The sequence below is a fragment of the Conger conger genome, chromosome 12, assembly GCF_963514075.1.
Source record: "Conger conger chromosome 12, fConCon1.1, whole genome shotgun sequence".
In the NCBI taxonomy this organism is placed as follows: domain Eukaryota; kingdom Metazoa; phylum Chordata; class Actinopteri; order Anguilliformes; family Congridae; genus Conger; species Conger conger.
The window spans coordinates 22,024,843-22,038,073 of NC_083771.1; the positions used below are offsets into that span (position 1 = coordinate 22,024,843).

Genomic DNA, 13,231 nt, shown 5'->3' on the forward strand with positions numbered 1-13,231 from the left:
CCAGGGGAGCTCACAGGGGAGCGGCCAATCGAAAGCCAGGGAACAATGAGATGACACGCCACCCACCACCTCCCGGCCGCCAGCTCCAACATCCTGCCCTTCCCGCGTTGGAAATACTGGAAAACGGGAAACCCGTCACTCGGAAGGAGAGAAAAAGCCGCAGGGTGCTGAAGGGGACGGCGATCGGAACAGAACGCACCGCTGGTTTTTGCTTTTCCGACGTGTTTCCACAGGTTCCTGCTTAAGACAGCCGTTTGCCTCCGACTTCGCACCGGGCACTCGGCACACAGCCAATCAGCTCCTCAAATGTGGAAGACAAAGAGCACTTAAGTGTGAACTCCCGGGGGAGAGCAGGTTCCCACTGGAATGGGATTACCACACCGTGCCCACATTTCACACTCAACACCAGCTCCTCTGATGAATGGCATACCTGTGCTGGGAGCTTCGTCTCACTAGTCAGCAAGCCAGGCTCACAGCTGGGTCAAATATCTAATTGTTTTGGATTCTAAAACTTTTCCACACTTTACTGGGTGTGTCTGGTGTACCTATAAAATACTCTCAAAACCCCCACCGTTTGGGTCCTTTTGGTTGGCTCAATTGCATCAGGCAAGATAAAATAAAATAATTAGAAGCCAAAGCAATTCCGTATTGGACCCAGGTCTGGTCAGTATAGGCCTTCTTCCCATCAAAATATTTGAACTCTAACCCTTCATGAGCAAGCCAGCCATAGTGGAGCACACTAATGAACAATATTTGGTGTAGGATACCCAGAATGCACGGCTCACTACACAAACACGCCTTGTGTCGCAGGCACTGATCAGCAGTCTGCCGAACCCGACACAGGACAAGTGCTGATGGAAAGGATGAGGACCAGTGTGCATCGGCCATCCACGCCTGGAAGACAGCGCAGGACTCTGCACGTCACCGCAGAACAGCCGCTAAACGATCCGGCCATCCACGCCTGGAAGACAGCGCAGGACTCTGCACGTCACAGCAGAACAGCCGCTAAACGATCTGGCCATCCACGCCTGGAAGACAGCGCAGGACTCTGCACGTCGCCGCAGAACAGCCGCTAAACGATCCGCTGCGTGCCGGTCGTTCTGGTTAACGACCGGCACGCGAGGCTTTGTCTGAGCTTTATCAGAGCCGACACACAGCCCTCGCAGGCAACCGCTAATAACACACGTTAATAACACACGCTAATAACACACGCTAATAGCACACGCTAATAACACACGCTAATAACACACGCCGTTCCCTCCCGTCTGCTTTGTGTCCACGTGCCCGAAAGGTCTGTGGGTTTCACTGAAACCGTCACACTACGATTCTGACCAAGCAGGAAGCAAATACGCAGAGCCTGCCGGACAGTGAGGCTGTTTTTTCTCAAGGAGAAGCTGAGCTCAGTGTTCACGTTCAGGATATACTTTAGCGTCAGTACAAATGAGCAATATGTTGAGCAATTAGCAAGCAAGCACTACTAATTTTAAATAATGTAAGAAAAAACATATTATAAATAAAATTCATAATCATTACCATCATCACTGTTATTAGTATTAGTAGCAGTAGTCGTAGTAGCAGTAATATTGTGCAGTAAGAGCCATACCTGATGGAAACTTGTGTCAATGGGAGATGTCCTCCCAGTATACGCTCACGTTCGGGGGTCTCCTTGCTGGACTCCTGGAGAAAGACGGTTGAGATTACAATCCTGGCCAACAGGCACAGTTTCACCCATGACAAAATGGCTCACACAGTGTTTCAAACACTTGCAGTTTCTAAAAGACGGACCGACTGTAAGCACTGTCAGGAGACTAAATACCACATAACTGACTAAACGGAACGGAAACAGACATCAAAATTGAAATTCAATGCTAATCCAATAGATTTCTTTACCATATTGATTGACACTGTATGGTGCAGGTCTCTCTATCAGGACACTGAAAGGGACGGGGAATGAGCAAGAAAGCACCCAGAGAGGGTGATCCTACCCAAACCAGTTCACATGCAGTGTGTTCCCATATATTTCAATGCAATAACGTGGCTCATACGGCTTGCATTAACCACCAGGTGGGTGCTGGCGCCTTTTCTGTGAAACAGTACGACCGTTTGTTCAAAAGCAGCTGTGCTTCGTCACGTCCTGCGGAAAAAAGGGCTTTTATTTCTCAATTGCTTCTTATCGGAAAAGACAAACATCTGACTAACTCCGGGTCACAGAAAGCAGGGGCTTGTCACTGTAATATATGAGGTGCCTTTCTGGCAAAGTTTGAAGTGACACTTATATTATATACTACCAATGTGCTGTTCCGGGAAACTCATGATTAATAATCCAGTGATAAAACCAAAATGAATGGCAAAGCAATACGAGGTAAACACTTATGAAAATCTGTCACATATGTTAAAATCAATAAAATTATATTCGGCACAATTGTGTTGTAAGAAGGTACAACCAAACTTTTCCCAGGATTGTTTTGGCCGTATACTTAATCAGATGAAATGACATAAAATAGCAAATTCTAAAAAATGTCATTTGTGGGTGAATCAAGAGGGTTCTCTTTCCGCCTTCTGTACCGTTTGAGACAACAGAATGTTACAGACTAGCACTCAGCTTTGCAAACAGTGGAGAGAAAAATAGTCATTTGTGCATGCGTTTTGGGCAGATGTCCAACCCTGTGTGTAAGGAACGGATAGAATTTACAACCAGCAGCTTTCCAAAGGTTTATCTCTGAAGACTGTGTGTGTATGTTAGTGTGTATGTTTTTGTGCGCTTACAAACGTGCGCTTGTGTGTACATGTGTGCATGTGTGTTATACACAATCCTACACAGACAGACGGATTTGACTGCAAGCACTGGTCAGAAAAACACAAAGTAAAAACTCACTAAACGGTGAATCACACCTTAACACGCCAGCTCTGCTTCTCGACATGAGCCTGATTATCTTCCCCCGTGTAGGGTAATTCTCGCACAGAGCCTCACATTCTCTCACAAGCGTGTAAAATGTGCCGTTTGAAATGAGCCGTGGACCGGCAGCGCTTGCCAGAGGCTTGGACAGAGATCTGCGGTGGATGCACCGTCGCACTTCTAGAATGAGTGCTCAGCTCAGAATTGCCCGAAGCTTGAAATTGCTTTCGAACAGAACATTACTAACACTTACTGTGACAATGAAATGGTAGCTGTGACCATAACCCTTGAAGGGCCACCAGAGAGAGATATTTTACTTTTAGCTTGCCCGTTTACAAATTGGACACATAAGAGCTAAGAATACTCTCAGAACATTTCATCTATGCAGAGCATTGCCCACAGCAGAAATAAGCTCCAGGACACAGATGGCAAATTTTGGAACTAATTTTGTTTTAAGAAATAAATAAATAACAGTTTCTCCAGCTAAAAATGTACTTCTAATAAATGTAGGGCCTAACCACCCATAGGCAAGCCTAGGTCTTACATGACTGGAGAAAATGTAAACTCGATTTTGTGATTGGTGTTGCATTCCACTCCCATGAAAGACAACGTAAGGTCAGCAGAAATGAAACTCAGCAGATTTTTGGTTATTTTCTAAGTGCCAGTGGGTCAGCCTACATTAAAAACGGTTCCATTTTTCACACCGTGCTAAGCCTGCAGCTTTAAAATAGTGAGCCGCCATTAATCCACTTTAGTGACTCACTGCCTGGGCAGCCAGCTGAAGATATTTCCTGCAGGTTCCGTGAGTACGTTTAAAAAAAATGTCAAATGCAGACGGACCTAATGTCACTGTGTGAGTCAATGCCAGTCTCCTTATAAAGACTTCATATAGTGTAAGTGTGGAGGCCCCCCCCCCCCCCCCGGGCCAGTCCATCGACCCACCAGTGCCCAGCCTGACAGAGGAGACTCTTCCACAGACAGGTTCTGGAGGGGGGGGACTGTGTCTACGTAACCAGCTCCATATGACCAGCCCCTGGGAATGACGCATACACACGGATCCAGACACGTGTGCACATACACGCACACAAATATAAACATAAATGTGCAAATGCATGCGCGCACACACACACACACACACACACACACACACACTCACACCCACACACACACACATGCATAAATACATCTACACACACACACAGAAAGTCTGACACACATACATACACAAATTCACATGCGCACACGCACACACAGTCTAAACTGGTTCATCTGTTTAATGACTCAGTTCTCCCAAGTGCCAGTCTCTTATCCTTAAACTGCCTTCTCAGCCCCTAAGCAAGTTTAAAGACCAGCATATTTAATTTTCCTACATCATTCAACACAGCTCTAAAACAGTAAGTGGCCAACCATTTATTTTAGTTCAAGCCAATCATTCGGCGTATCGTAGATGCAATAACACCTCGATCGCAGCTCTGATGTCTGTGCTATTTTTGTTTTGGTCTAGGTGATTTAAGCGTCGGGATTCATTTTCCGGCCAGCAGCGAGTCACTCGGCTTGGAATGCCACCGAATAGTAACAGCTACACTCTTTCGGCGCTCCGCCTCAGCGGTGTGGTGATGTCATTTCCTGTTTCAACAGCCCTCGAATGCCATAAAAGGGAATTTTCGCCATCTGGAGAGAGACGGAGCACAGAGCACGGTGCTCTCCCCCGGCCAGGGTCTGCACATCCTGTGCAATTAAGAGTTTACACAGAAGGAAGGGAGGGTCTGCTTGGTAGAAAAAGACATAAATCCAAAACGAAAACAAAGATTGCATATCAAAAGTGATATTTCAAGTTGTGTCGAGGAGGAGCAGCTTGCTGCTTTTTACTTTTGGTTTGTTCACCCTGACGTGTGGAGCACAACACAAACAAATGCACATAAGTACATTTTCACACAATTTTAGAGAGAATACTGAATACTTCACTGAAATGTGGATAACTTTGCCCTTAAATCCAAACACTTTCTTTACCACAGTAAGAAAGTTACTGATTCCACTGCCGTCAGAGAACAAATGACAGCATGGCGCGGGTGTAAAAGTCTCGAAATATGTTTCTTCAGACTAAAATGCGCATTTTTACAAATACACCGTTATACCCTGCCACCCTGCGTGCTCACTCGAAATCTGGAGTCACACTGAGGGTGAAATACAGAGTCACTCCATACGCATTCTGTCCAAATCTGGAGTCACACCTGTCAGTGGATGCTAGAGCGTCTGGTACGCAGATCATTATCATTTCCGGGCAGAGACACTCTAAAAGGAACAACTTAAATAACAGTCTGCAATGACCCCCCCCCGAGAAACGCCGTTCAACACCTTACTCAACACACAATTCAAAGTGAAACCAGACAGAACACAGGCCACAGACTCTAAAGATTCACCAGATAATCAACTCAAGCATTCAGTCAGCCCACTCCTCCTGTTAACTGCAGGAGGCTCTGATACCAATGCACATTACAAAACACAACATCCTTTCGTGCAATATACAGTAGCGCTTGGCCACAGCCTGTAAATAATATTCATGAGATGCATCAAACTGCAATTGTTCGGCTTCACTGATTGGGGGACAGAACCTTCAGCGTTAAGAACAGGGAGCCAATGGATCGGGAGAGTCTGTGATGCCATCCTGTTTCCTGTCAGTGACATAGCACCACAGGTGCTCATCTGGTCCCAGAGCTGGGTAGAGGGTAGGGAATCCGGATTTCCCCCCCCTCCCGAGACCCCGAACAGGAAGCACTTGCAGGATGACCGGGACGTAAACCGACAAAACCCGCCAAAGTCCAGACATATCGCCAACCTGAGTCAGAGCGAGAACTGAGAGTAGAAAGTGACCCGTCTTCCTAAATCAGGATGGGGGGAGGGGGGTAACAATGCATTCACTTTTACCATCAGAGCCTGCGATGCACTGCATTTTCAACTGCTTCAGATGCAGTAAATTGCGCAGGGTAAGAGAATATATTTCAGTCCAGCACAAGTTAGATTAAAACTGACCTTTTCACAGTGTGGCTACTACAGAAAGAATTATTTCCACTATGCAAATGCGCCCTGAATAGACGTCTTGTTTTTGCAGCTCAGGACTTAAGACTGTGGCTCCCCTGTGTGTTATTTTTTATAGTTCTGGATGTCCTTCACCCAGTAATATTCTATTATTCCTGGGATGGTAGTTGGAAAGGAACCTTTTTGAGATTAAATAAAGTATTACAGTGAAACTCCTGATTTTGGAAAAAGCAGATGATATCACCTCAGAGCATCCATAGCTCAATGCCAAATACTGAACGTTTTTTCTGCGGTCCAAAGAACAAAAAGACATTTTAGTAGAATGACACAATACATTTTTTAAATCAGTAAAAAAAACATATTTTGTGATATGACCTAATAGTAGCTCCATTTTTTTTTTTTTTTGGCTTTGCCTAAAATTTTTTTTTTTTTTTAAACACGGTTCGGTATTTCTGAACCGATACAGATATGAAATAACACAGACAAGTCCACCATTCAGGTTGATTCAATACTTGTCAATAAACTGCCAGTGCAAAACTGATCAGGTAAGATTTTGACCAGTGTTATCTTTGTGTTGCAGATAAAGAACTAGCTTCAGCAGCAGAAACTAAACTGGATATATTTCACTTTGTTTAAAAAAAACAACTAAAAAAACAAATGCTGTCATGTTATTTTGGTCTCCCCCCCCCCCCCATCAAGGAGAAACAGAAACAACTATTTTTCCCCCCTGATGGCTGAGGTGGAAAGTAAAAAAAGAAAAGGCAGTTCAGTCCAGTAACTGACGCGTTTCGGCGGCAAGCCGTCTCGTATCTCTGCGCACACTCTGCCGAGGCTCCTGCCCTGTCAGCGGGCACAGACTGATTTAACGTGTTTACTCGTGAGATCGCGTGTCAGCGGTGACAGGAAGCGCGGTGGGGCCGCGGTCACCGTATCTCTGCAGGCGTCCGGCCGCTCCTCCGCTCCGCCGCCAAACGAGGCCCCGGCGGCATGGAAGCTGCTAATTAGGCAACGAGAACTGTAATTAACAGGCCACGCGACAAGGCCACGGAGGATGATTTAAAAAGGACGGATCGAGCGTTTCTCTCAGACGGCGTGAACGCGGAAGGCGCGTTCCGGGTTGGTTGCCGGGCTGCGGGTCACCGGCGTACTACGGGATACGAAGAGGATATGCGCCGTTGAAATGATCTCCTGGTTGTCATCCAGAAAGTCTCATATGCGCCAACATCTAGCGTGCGTTTCCACTCCTCTTTCAGTCCGGGGGTCACAAGACCGGCAGGAGCAGGCGCCACTGTCTGAGTTCAGGGCCAATTCCATTTCAACTCAACCCAATTTAGGAGAATAACCAACATTCATTTGACTCGATCAATAAAATAAGATCAAAGAAAATGACGAGCATTTTTAATTCATGAATTGAATTTAAATTAATTTCCTGATTACTGACTACATGTAAATGGAATGGATCCCAAGCTGGGTGCACAGCAAAACTGTTTTCATCCAGACTAGCTCAAGCCTGTTTAATAGGCCTAGCTAATATCCCCCTGGCCTGATATGCACCCCCCTCAGTTAGAAAGTCTCATCTCACGCTCATGAACAGACCTCCCAGCAGGAGTATCGATGGCAGGGGAATTCGTAATAGTGCCGTGACTCACCATTACATGCTCAAGCATTGGGTGTCAAAACACTGCTGAAAACTCTTGCCAGTTATGACCTCTGAAATTAATTCAGTGGTCTGACATTTCGCAAATGTTACAGTGCATTAAGGAAATAAGTTATTTTTCTTTTTGCAAAAAAGTCTGGTTCCCGACAGGTTCCCCTGCACTCCGCACTTCTCAGAAGAGTGTAGCATGTACTGTGCTTGTGCGCCTGTCAGCGGCTAAATTTGGCAGCATTTTAAATCACCGACCGGAAAGATCTGCATGGACAGAGATGGCATTCCACATGCAGGGGTCAGCCCTGGGTCTGCGGAGAATGACCATCCACCCAGCCCCCCCTTCCCCTGACACTCTCACACACACACACACACACACACAAAATATGGACGGACACACACACACACACACACACACACACACACACACACATACATACAAAATACGGACACAAGACACAAACAAAACATACACAAAATACGGACACAAACAAAACATACGGACACACACACACAACATACGGATATAACACACACACAAACACAACATACGGACATAACACACACACAAACACACACAACATACGAACATAACACACACACACACAACATAGGGACATAAAACACACACACACAACATACGGACATAACACACACACACACACATACACACACAACATACGGACATAACACACACACACACACACACACACACACACACATACACACACAACATACGGACATAACACACACACACACACAACATAACACACACACACACAACATAGGGACATAAAACACACACACACAACATACGGACATAACACACACACACACACACACACACACACACACATACACACACATACACACACACACACACACATATACACACATACACACACACACATAACACACACACACACACACATACATATACACACATACACACACACACATAACACACACACACACACACACACACATATACACACACACACATAACACACACACACACACAAACATACGAACATAACACACACACACACAACATGACATTACACCCGGGGCTGCTTCCTGTCCCTGCCCTGCCATCATTACCCCCCCCCCCCCCCCCCCTGCAGACCCCATTCCCAGATCTGATTCCTGAGTCTCGGGACATTCCCAGCATTCCGACGGCCTGATAAGAGCTCTGCTGTAATAGTCCCGCGCAATTTTATTTACATCCAAACACACACCAAGGGACTACAAGGGATCTACAGCCCCAAAGTAATTACTCAGGACCACTGCTAGAATTCACTGAGCTGGAGTGAATCTCATCGCTACACAAAATGTATAAGGCGGACTGCTGTAGTCGATGATTATTTCACATCCTACATACCACATACAGTACTACAGGAGAGCCAGTAAATATTTCACACCCTACATTACATTACACTACATTAATGGGGCGACATGGCTCAGGCAGTAAGAGCAGTCGTCTGGCAGTCGGAGGGTTGCCGGTTCGATCCCCCGCCCGGGCTGTGTCGAAGTGCTCTTATCCAGAGCGACGTAGAATTGATTAGACTAAGCAGGAGACAATCCTCCCCTGGAGCAATGCAGGGTTAAGGGCCTTGCTCAAGGGCCCAATGGCTGTGCGGATCTTATTGTGGCTACACGGGGATTAGAACCACCGACCTTGCGTGTCCCAGTCATTTACCTTAACCACTACGCTACAGGCCACCCAACAGGGCAAACACAGTACAACAGGAGAGCCAATGACTAACCTGCAAACTACAGGCCTGACAGCACTACAGTAGAGGATGAAACAAAGCAGAGGCACACATTTCTCACAGACAACCGCCGTAAGAACCGCCGTAAGAATGTGGATGCCTGGCTCATGGTCGAAAGAATCCAAGGCAGCAGGGACCTGAGAAAACCCAGGCTGACTTCAGTCCGCAGTTTGGGCCTCCCGCAGTTAGGGCGCACCGCAGTTAGGGCGCACCGCAGTTTGGGCCTCCCGCAGTTAGGGCGTACCGCAGTTAGGGTGTCCCCGCATTTAGGGTGCACCGCATTTAGGGCGCACCGCAGTTAGGGCGCACCGCAGTTAGGGCGCACCGCAGTTAGGGCGCACCGCAGTTAGGGCGTCCCGCAGTTAGGGCGTCCCGGAGTTAGGGTGTCCCCGCAGTTAGGGTGCACCGCAGTTAGGGCGTACTGCAGTTAGGGCGCATCGCAGTTAGGGCGCACCACAGTTAGGACACCCCACAGTTAGGGCGTACCACAGTTAGGGTGTACCACAGTTAGGACACCCCGCAGTTAGGGCTCACCGCAGTTAGGGCGTCCCACAGTTAGGGCGTACTGCAGTTAGGACACCCCGCAGTTAGGGCGTACTGCAGTTAGAGCCTCACGCAGTTAGGGTGTCCCCGCAGTTAGGGTGCCCCGCAGTTAGGACACCCCGCAGTTAGGGCTCACCGCAGTTAGGGCTCACCGCAGTTAGGGCGTCCCACAGTTAGGGCGTCCCACAGTTAGGGGGTACTGCAGTTAGGACACCCCGCAGTTAGGGCGTACTGCAGTTAGAGCCTCACGCAGTTAGGGTGTCCCCGCAGTTAGGGCGTCCCGCAGTTAGGGTGTACCGCGGTAAGGAGGGTGTGGATGATGCAGGTTTCATTATTAGGTGGGACATTGCCGTTGCACCCTTGAGCAGTCCTAACCCCTTTATTCTTACCTGTACATATCCACCAAAAGGACTTGGATAAAAAATACATATTTGAAAGTCACTTTGGATAAGACCTGTTTTTAAGATCTGCTTTTAAAAAGAATGCTCTTGCAATTGTTTGCAGAACAGCACTCCAAAATCACAACAACTTTTACAATATATTTGCATGATAATAATAATAATAATAATAATAATAATAATAAGTTACACAAACAGCAGCTGTCAATTTATGTTGACTGCTAAGAAATTGTGCAGTATACGAAACTAAGAAACCACAAATCCCAATTCATGAAGCAATGCTTGACTCCAACAGAACACAGATGCAGCTGGCATGGCAAGCATCAGAACAGAAACATGGCAAAGTGTTTGTCCAAAATCTCCCGCAAAAACAGACTTTCGGAGAGTGCAGCTGTGAAATGATTCCAACTAATACTACACTACGAGCTCCACACACCTGCAACAAACAAAAAACCCAGTGGTTCACCGGAATATTGTTCCCTTGGGTTTAGTTACGTAAATTGCATCCGAAAACACAATATTCCCTTGATTTAATGAGGACGTTGGTCGCAGTGCAGCCACCAAACAGCATGGCAAGCTTGTAATTTCAGAGAGGGTTACGTGTATACAGTTCCTGCTGAACTACGTGATGATTTGCCTGATTTCAGCCCTGTTGCAAACACTGAACCAGACTTACACACAAAACAAATTACTCACACAAATGTTTGTGTAGAGCGCACGTGTAGGATTTTGATAAGAATTTATCTTTTAGCACGTATTGCTGTACCAAACACGCAAGTGAGCAGTACAGTTTTTAAAAAATCAAATACCAATGCACCTGACTATTTACCTCATATGCTTTTTAGGTAGGGGGCCAGTCAGATCCCTTAGATCCTCTGGTTGTGGTCTTTTAGCGGTCTCGGAGTTATGGTGAGACAGCTTTTGGGTATTACAGCCCTAGCCTTTGGAGCAGTCGATGGGACTTTGTGACTCTAAATTGAAAGACGAATCTGTCCAGCATGGCTTTTACCTAAGGAGACTCCTAGTTAGTGTCAACTTTGAGGGGGTTACACCCACCTCAGATGCCTTACAAAGGGGTGGTTGGACCTGTCTCTGGGGTTGGACCCAAAATAGTGCACTTTAATCTATATCGTAATCAGTTTGTTTAATTTAACCATTTCGTTATTTTTAATTTTTCCTTTTTACATCGTCTGTATTTCTTTTCCGTTTTTATCTCCATGCACAGCATATTGTGCTGCAGATTCACGTGTTTGCTATTCTTGTGTTATGCCTGTGTTAAATCTGACTAGAAAGAACTTATGTTCTTCTGGGAAAAAGGAGAACACAAGAGGCACTCAGAAGCGGTCAGATCTCAGTGCCTTATTTAAACTGTTCCGCATTTCCTTCTGAGAAGCGCATTTTCATACAGAAGTTTGAAAAGGGTATGAGTGAAAGTTAGCTGGGTTTTAACTTTTCCCCTTCAACTCAATACATTTTAACTCAAGTGAATGCAGCGCAGAAAAGCTAAAAACAAATACAAGAAACTGGACATTTTGGCAGCTATGTGTTTGTCAATCAGCATACAGAATGAGCGTACAGTACAAGCCGTCCCCTATTGGTGTCTGACAGGTCACATGGTTTAGCTGAGCACTAAAAAAACAGAACATGGGAAATGTGTGGTGTCCAGATTAAAATAATTGTTGTCAAGTGAGGTTGCCAATTTAGCTGCCTCTTAGTCCTTCTTTTGCCCTTTCATAAATATAGGAGAAGAAAACCATATCTCTGATTATTATGGCTCCAGGGGGGATTGACCCTTGCTTTCTCTAATCAATTGTAAGTTTTGGATAAAAGTGTCAGCTAAATAAAAAATTAGTCTAATAAACTGCAATTCACTGTGGATAAAAGTGTCAGCTAAATAACTAATGTAATTACTCACAGTCCCACAAGCAACAATAGGGGACGAGTTTAAACAGGACACATAGCATAGCATCTACTTTTCCGAATCTCTACCCTATTTAAGCATGTTGCCCTCAAATGGGGACAGTCAACTTTCCATCAAGACTAAAGTTGCAGATTTACGCTCCACAAATCACATGCTAATGCTGATGTAAACCAATTGCGACCACTTGGTAAATCTGATACAGATATTGTGACTTTGTAGAATTTGAAGAGTAGTCGCAATCCTTTAGTAAATGTGGCCCACCATGACAGCCGTGGAGTCTTGCATGGAGTCATACGGTCTAAACACCCACTCGATGGCTGCGTTCTGCTTATGGTCAGACCGCTCAGCAGTACACAGCATCGTGGGATTTGTAGTCTTTGAGGCAAGACTTTTACAGGATCAACACAACATGCGTAAAATCTGGCTAACAGAATAAGCTGGTCGAGCAAATACAGCTAGCTTCTGAATTTTCAGTGACAGGGGAATGATATTATGGAGTGAATATTCTCTTGCCAGTAAATCCAAACTCTGAAACAAACCCTGATCCTTGACCGAAAAATATACGTCTTCCTGCACCTCAGCTTTCCCAAGCCACATAGAGCACAGTAATCTCCCATAAGCACGTAAATCCCCAGCGTTCGAGCGTACCCAGCGCAGGATACGGACTGTTGCTTTTTCCACTCTGAATGCCGTCGGGGCTACAGGGGTGTACCTCAACTGTACACACAATCATACACACACTTATACACACACACGCATACGCACACATATACACACACACGCATACACACACTTATACACACACACGCATATACACACATATACACACACATGCGCACACACAGCAGAAAAGAAATGCTGAGGAATTCACCCTTTGCTGCAGCAGCTAAGGAAGGCCTGTAAATTACAGTATGCGGTTCCTCATAAAACTCAGCCCTACGCCTGAGCTGGGCCTTTGCAAGTCATGAAAGCCTGCAGCTCTTGGGTGTCTGGATGGGCCTTCTCCTTTTTAACGTT

The 13,231-nt window shown here is 45.9% G+C and overlaps 1 protein-coding gene across 3 annotated transcripts in view; it reads right to left on the bottom strand.

Moving 5' to 3' along the window:
* Positions 1–13,231, bottom strand: part of tln1 (talin 1) — a 115,036-nt gene that overhangs the window by 82,405 nt on the left and 19,400 nt on the right. For 2 of the 3 annotated variants that reach the window (XM_061263361.1, XM_061263358.1), the window contains exon 2: positions 1,604–1,677. The gene's annotated coding sequence lies outside the window, so the exon portion shown is untranslated. Of the gene's footprint in view, positions 1–199; positions 302–1,603; positions 1,678–13,231 lie in introns of all 3 variants that reach the window. The other variant, XM_061263359.1, reaches the window with a different exon arrangement.